Genomic DNA, 7,497 nt, shown 5'->3' on the forward strand with positions numbered 1-7,497 from the left:
TTGATATATCTTTTCTAGTTGCATAAAAGTTATTTGTAGAAAGAGTTTTTATTTAGTTGTGTTTATAGAAACTTATGCAAAGCATTATTTTGATTCACAGATCTCAAACCATTTTTTGGTAATACAATAATATTTTTTCTTACTTTGTGGATGTAACTGCTCTCTTTTTATTAATACTATTTAATCATGTGTTAGGAGACACTGGGCTTTGGTTTATTAAGTTAATGTTTTACATCATTTATAAATAAATAATCATCATTGTTTCTCCAGTAAGATTGCATTAAAGAATCTTCTGTTTTAATTGTTTTTTGAATTCATAGGGACCATCCTAATCTTCTCTGTGTCATTCCAATTTTAGTATATGTGCTGCTGAAGCAAGCACTAAAAATTTTTCTTCAAGGTGATAGAGATATTTTACAAATATTTGAAAATAGATTTTTTAAAAATTTTTATTCATTTATTTTTTTAGAGGGGAAGGGAAGGAGAGAGGGAGAGAAATATCAATGTATGGTTGACTCTCATGTGTCCCCTGCTGGGAACTGGCGTGCAACCCAGGCATGTACCCTGACTGGGATTTGAACCACTATCCTTTGGTTCACAGGCCTGCACTCAATCCACTCAGCTACACCGGCCAGGACTCTGAAAATAGAATTTAAAAACAAAATAAATGATTTCACCTTTAAGATTTCCATAATATAATATATTATAGTCACTAAAGAAACTAAATGAATACATTATATTTAGAAAAATTGGGGAGGACATTTATAAATTGTCTCAATCAATTTTGATCAAATTTAATAACTTCTGCTATGGTATACAATGGTGAGTCCAAATTAGTGAAGGGACTCCCGCTCACTTGTTTATCAAATTCCTGGCCAGCAATCAGATAATCGTAAGAGAAAGTTAAGTCCTCCTCAAAGGGAAATAGATAATCATTTTGAATCTATCCCTTGCCATCTGGAAACCTCTATCATAATGTCAATTATCATAAAGTTTAAACAACTTTCTCGTTTTCAGTTTATAAGCCATCCTGTGAAGCCATTGCCCCGATCTTCACATCAGTTTTGAATTTGAAAGCTCTGTTCAGACTGTTCTTAAATGCAAAATAAACTCTTATTAAATGCTATGTTATTGATCTGGATGTTTTGATTTTATTTCAGTATTTTTGACAGTATCATCCATTATATGATGAAAAAAACATATGGAAAAAGAAACATCATTTAAACATACATTTAAACATAATCATTTAAACATACATTTCATATCCGTGGTGGATCTGGGTTTAAACTAAGAGCCAGAAACTGTTTTAATGTTGATAACAAGTAGCAGTGAAGAGGGTAAATAATATTAAGGGAAATTAAATGGAAAGAGTTAAGAACTATATGATTTCAGCCCTGGCTGGTGTAGCTCAGTGGATTGAGTGCCAACCTGTGAGCCAAAGGGTCACCAGTTCAATTCCCAGCCAGGGCACATGCCTGGGTTGCGAGCCAAGTCCCTAGTAGGGGCTGTATGAGAAGCCACCACACACTGATGTTTCTCTCCCCTTCTTTCACGTTCCCTTCTCCTCTAGAAATAAATAAATAAAGTATTTTTGAAAAAAGAACCATCTGATCTCATTCACATGTGAGCTATAAAACTGAAAACAACAAATGAACAAAGAAAAACAAACAAAACCTCATAGATACAGACCACATGGTAGTTGTCAGAGGGGAAAGAGGCCAGTGGTGAGGTGGTACAGAATCAAGGATGTCAAATATATGGTGACAGAAGATTTGACTTTGACTGGTAAACACACAATGCAATATACAGAAGATGTATTAGAATTGTACACTTGAAACCTACACAATTTTATTAACCCATGTCACTTCAACAAATTTAATAAAAAATTTCTGCTCTCAGTCCTAAAATCAGTAAACTCCTTTTTAAGATAGAAAGTGAAATTAATAAAATGGAAGTCTAAATCCATGACTCAAAACCCAGTGAACACTATTATATTTAAATTGATAAAACGAAAATTTGGTAATTGAACACTTTAAGTACAACAAATTACATAAATAGATAGTGACATTTTAAAGGCAATTTTTCCACATTTTTTATTGTTGTTCCAGTACAGTACTCTCCCTTCACCCCTCACCATTCCCCCAATCCCATCCATCCCATTTCCCACACTTGACCTTACCTTCCTTGATTTTGTCCATGTGTCCTTTATAGATGTTCCTGAAAACCCTTTCTCCTTGCCCCCTCCCATTGCCTCCCCCCTCCCATCTGGTTTCTGTCAGTTTGTTTTTAATTTCAGTGTCTCTGGTTATATTTTGCTTGCTTCTTTGTTTTGTTGATTAGCTTCCACTAATAGGTGAGATCATATGGTATTTGTCTTTTACTGCCTGGCTTATTTCACTTTATATTTTAAACAAATAGTGACAGATATATTTTAGATGTTTAGTTAATTGTTAATATTTTAAGAATTCTAAGTACCAACAAAGCAAACTGTTTATTATTAACAGTCTTCCATAGTTATCAACTGTGTATTTGTGTAATTAAATATCAGTTACTTGAATCTCTATGCACTCATTGGTCTTGGTGATGTCTAAACTTGTATACCTTAAATGAACAGTTTCAGAAAGACAAAGAGCTGTAATCTCACTTTAATCAGACTCTAAAAAAAGTAAAACTGAAAATGTTCAACTCTTAGAACAGAAAATAGAAAGGTTTGGGACCTGAAGAAAGTGCAGAGGTAGTGGCCAAAGATTATAAACTTTCACTTTGAAGTGATTAAATTCTGAGGGTCTGATGCACAACATAACTGTTATGGCTAATAATACTAAATCTTACACTTGCAATTTGCTGAAAGTGTAAATCCTAAGTGTTCTCATCACACACAAAATCTGTGGTAGCCATGTGAGGTGACGGATGTGTTAACTTGATTGCTGTAATTATTTCATAAAGCATAGCTATATTAAATCATTATGTTATACAATTGTATCTATATAGGTATCCGTATCTGTACCTATATATAATTTTTATTTGCCAATAATACCACACTAAAATAATACCATTTTAATAAATAAAGATAAGGTAAAAAATTAAGGATAACATTGCTTCTAATCTTAGTATTAATATATCAATTCAAATTATTCATATAAACAAAAACCAAACCATGTAGAATATAAGAACAAATTGAAGAATTGAAAGTAGAATGTTTTCTTTAAAAAACAAAAACATTGATTTTAGAAAGAGAGAAGAAAGTGGGGGAGGGAGGGAGGGAGAGATTGAGATTTGTTATTACACTTAGTTATGCACTCATCGGTTGATTCTTGTATGTGCCCTGACCAGGGCTCAAACCTACGACCTTGACATATCTTGGGATGACACTCTAAACAAGTAAACTACCCAACTAGGGCCTCCCCCATATTTTCCTTTAGTCTCATCTAATGCACTTCATTAAACGTGAAGCAGTTTTCAGAGGGAAATTTTAAATGCTCACATCCTTGAGCTCAGAAACCCCACTTCTACAGGAATGCATTCCTTTGCAATAGTCACACAGGTACGAACAGACATGTGTAGGAAGATAGCCATTGCTACACTGTTCCAAGCAGCAAAGATGGAAAACATCTAGGGGAGCCTGGTTAAACTGGGCCAGGTGCAGCCCCAAAAGAATACAATGTAGCTCATAAGAGACTCTTCATGTTCAGAAGTGAAACACCCTCTAAAATACACTGTTAAGTGAAAAATGCAAAGTGCAGGACAGTGGGTATAGCTCAGTAAATAGATTTGTAACTTAGATAGACACTACCAAATCTGTATTCATGGTTACTTCTAGAGAATAGGATTGTAGGGAGAAAAGAGATTCCTACCTTCAAATTAATAAATCTGTTCTTTTGGATTTTTTTACTCTTTATAGAAGTGTAATAAACACACAGAAAGGCACACAGGTCATTCGTGAAAAGCTCAGTGAATTCCTACAGACTGAACACACTTATGTGATCAACACAAGTCAAGATACAAACCTTTCCAGTCTCCCATCCCCCTTGCATCCCCTTCCAACCACTACCTCTGACCAAAGTAACCACTTTTCTGGTTCCAATACCATTCATTACTTTAGCCAGTTTTTGAACTTCACATAATTGGAATCACACATTATAATCAACACACAAAAATCTGTTGCATTTCTATACATCAGCAATGAATAATCTCATGAGGAAATTTAGAAAACAATATTATTTATAATAACATCAAAAAGAATAAAATAATTAGGAATAAATTTAGCCAAGGAGGTGAAAAACATATACTGAAAATTAAAAAACATTGCTGAAAGAAATTAGCAATGTAAATGGGAAGACATCCTTCTATTAGTGGCTTTGAAGACAATATTTTTTTAATTTTTAATACATTTTAATGATTATGCTATTACAGTTGTCCCAATTTTTCCCCTGTGCTCCCCGCCCCCTGGTAAATCCCTTTCCTCCAGCAATCCCCCATTAGTTCATGTCCATGGGTCATGCTTATAAGTGCTTTGACTTCTCCATTTCCCATACTATTCTTAACATCCCTCTATTTTTACCTACCAATTATGCTTCTTAATCCCTACACTTTCTCCCCAACCTTCTCCTTCCCCCTCCCAGCTGATAGTCCTACAAATGATCCCCATGTTTATGGTACTATTCTTATTTTAGTTGTTTGCTTAGTTTGTTTTTTTAGATTCACTTGTTGATAGTTGTGAATTTATTGCCATTTTAATGTTCATAGTTTTGATCTTCCTTTTCTTATATAATTTCCTTTAACATTTCATATAAAAAAAATGGCTTCATGATGATGAACTTCTTTAGCTTTACCTCATCTGTGAAGCACTTTATCTGCCCTTGAATTCTAAATGATAGTTTTGCTGGATAGAGTAATCTAGTTTGTTTGGTTCTTGCTTTTCATCACTTTGAATATTTCTGGCCAGTCTCTTATAGCCTGCAAAGTTTCTTTTGAGAAGTCATCTGACAGTCTCAGGGGAGATCCTTTTTAGGTAACTATCTGCTCTTCTCCTGCTGCTTTTAAGATTCTCTTTTTGTCTTTAACCATTGGCATTTTAATTATGATGGTGTGGTAATTATGGGATAATGATGGTGTGATAATTATGTAATAATGATGGGATGATAATTATGATTGGACCCCTCTTTGGGTCCAACTTTTTTAGACTTTCTGTGCTTCTGGGACTTGTATGTCTATTTCCTTCCCCAAATTAGGGAAGTTTTCTTTCATTATTTTTTCAAATAAGTGTTCAATTTCTTGCTCTTCTCCTTCTGGCACCCCTATGATTTAGATGTTGGTACATTTGGAAATCTCTCAGAGGCTCCTTAGTCTATCCTCATTTTTAATTATTTTTTTCTTCTTGTTGTTCTGATTGAATGCTCTTTTCTTGTATATATTTCAAACCATTGATTTGATTCTCAATTTCATCCTCTCCACTCTTGGTTCCTGTACTTCATTTAATGTAATCTTCATTTCTGCCTGAGTCTTTTTGATGCTGTTGCAGTACACAATGATTTCTTTGAGCACCCTGAAAGCCAGTGTTTTGAACTCTGCATCTGATAGGTTGATCTCCATTTCATTTAATTCTATTTCTGGAGTTTTGTACTGTTCTTTCATCTGGGCCATATTCCTTTATCTCCTTAATTTGACAGCCTCTCTGCATTTGTTTCTATGTGTTACATTAAGCTTCTTTGACTCCTTGTCTTAGTAGCATGGCCTATTATAGAAAAGCATACCTGTAAGTTGTATGGAGTGGAGCCTTAGGTAATCACCAGGGCAGGGCAACCCATTTCACCATTCTGGGCTCTGCATGTGGGAAGGCTCAGACTGGGGACAATGCCACAGCCTGACTTCTGGGGATTGGCCTGGAAGGAAGCTGTGTACTGGCACTCAACCTGCTGCCAGTCACTTCATTTCCTCCCTGCATACAACTCGTGCCCTTCTAGCTCTTGCCCTGGTTCCGAACCCCAGAGTGGGTGGGTGTGCTTCAGTCCTAAGACCCTTTTGGGCCCTTTAAGAGGAATCTCCCGAGAATCCTGCAATTTCTTCCACCAGCTCAACTCCCACTGGTTTTTACATACAGCAGTTTTGGGGATTTAGCTTCCTGACACTAGAACCCAGGGCTGGGTAGTTTGGTCTGAAGCTGAGATCCTTCCCTCCTGAGGTATCCCCGATTTTTATATACCACACATAAATGTGGGACCACCCACTCCACTTCTCTGTGCCTTTCCGCACCTTTCCAGCTCTTCGCACCTCTTTGCATTTCTCCTCAGGTTTGCCCTTCCTACTCATCTGAATGAATGTGGATTCTTTAAATCCTTGGTTGTTGCACTTCCGTACAGCTCAGTTTTCTGACAAATCTGGGTGATATTTGTTTTGTAGTCTAGTTGTAATTTTTGCTGTAATTGTACAAGGAGGTGCAGCATATTTACCTATACTTCCATCTTGACTGGAAGTCCCCTGTGTTTAATTTTAATAGAAATATAAAATATAAGAAATCAGTTGGTAATCAACAATTTAATCCAAAAATTTTTAAAGGAGAAATTACAACATAAAAGTATTTTTTTAATATTTCAAATATATCCTTATATGAAAACATTTAATTCTAATAGAAATAATAATTTTATAGAAAGACATGAATGTTCAATATTGCCTTAAGAAGCTGAAGAAAAATATGTAGACGTATAAAATAGTTAAATCATCAATGACATCTAATATAGGTACAAAACTGAATATTTCACACTCTCAAGCAACTGATAGCTACCATGTTTTTAAACTCTTCAAATAGTTTCTTAATTTAATAAACTATTAGCAAATAAAATCCAGACTTATATAAAATAATAGTCACAATAAAAATTAAGGTTTATTGCCCTGGCTGGTGTAGCTCAGTGGATTGAGCACGGGCCTGCAAACCAGACAATCGCAGTTCGATTCCCAGTCAGGGCACATGCCTGGGTTGCAGACCAGTTCCCTGCAGGCCAGTTCCCAGCAGGGGACGCACTAAAGACAACCATACATTGATGTTTCTCTCCCTCTCTCCTTCCCTTCCCCTCTAAAGGGGATAAATAAATAAAATCTTTTAAAAAATTAAGGTTTATTACTGGTTTCTTAGGTCATCTATGTTAAGAACACAATTACCATAAGTTAAAGTGTTTGATAAAGAAAAGAAAGAACACAGTACCCATAAAAGCATGAGAAAATGTTTCATTCAAGTCATCTACTGCATATAAACAAAACAAATAGGTTACTTAAATGCCATTTAAAAATCTAACAATACTTGTTTCGGGATGAAGTATAGTGCTAGCATATTCTTGTCCATGATTAGTGGCTATGAAAAGAGTCACAGATTTCAACATGGCAAAATGTGTTAAAAGCTTTAACATATAGATTCTCTTTTCTGCAATGTCATGTGTAAAAGTTATCCTAAGGAGGTAATTAAGGCTTTATTTACAGTATTGTCCAAGATGTTATTGTAACATT

The 7,497-nt window shown here is 35.1% G+C and overlaps 1 pseudogene; it reads right to left on the minus strand.

Annotated features, from left to right (window-relative positions):
- Positions 1-283: 283 nt before the first annotated feature.
- On the minus strand, positions 284-382 carry LOC119053208 (uncharacterized; annotated as a pseudogene).
- Positions 383-7,497: the final 7,115 nt, after the last annotated feature.

This window comes from Artibeus jamaicensis, unplaced genomic scaffold (assembly GCF_021234435.1).
Source record: "Artibeus jamaicensis isolate MK-2021 breed Jamaican fruit bat unplaced genomic scaffold, CSHL_Jam_final contig_1832, whole genome shotgun sequence".
In the NCBI taxonomy this organism is placed as follows: Eukaryota; Metazoa; Chordata; class Mammalia; order Chiroptera; family Phyllostomidae; genus Artibeus; species Artibeus jamaicensis.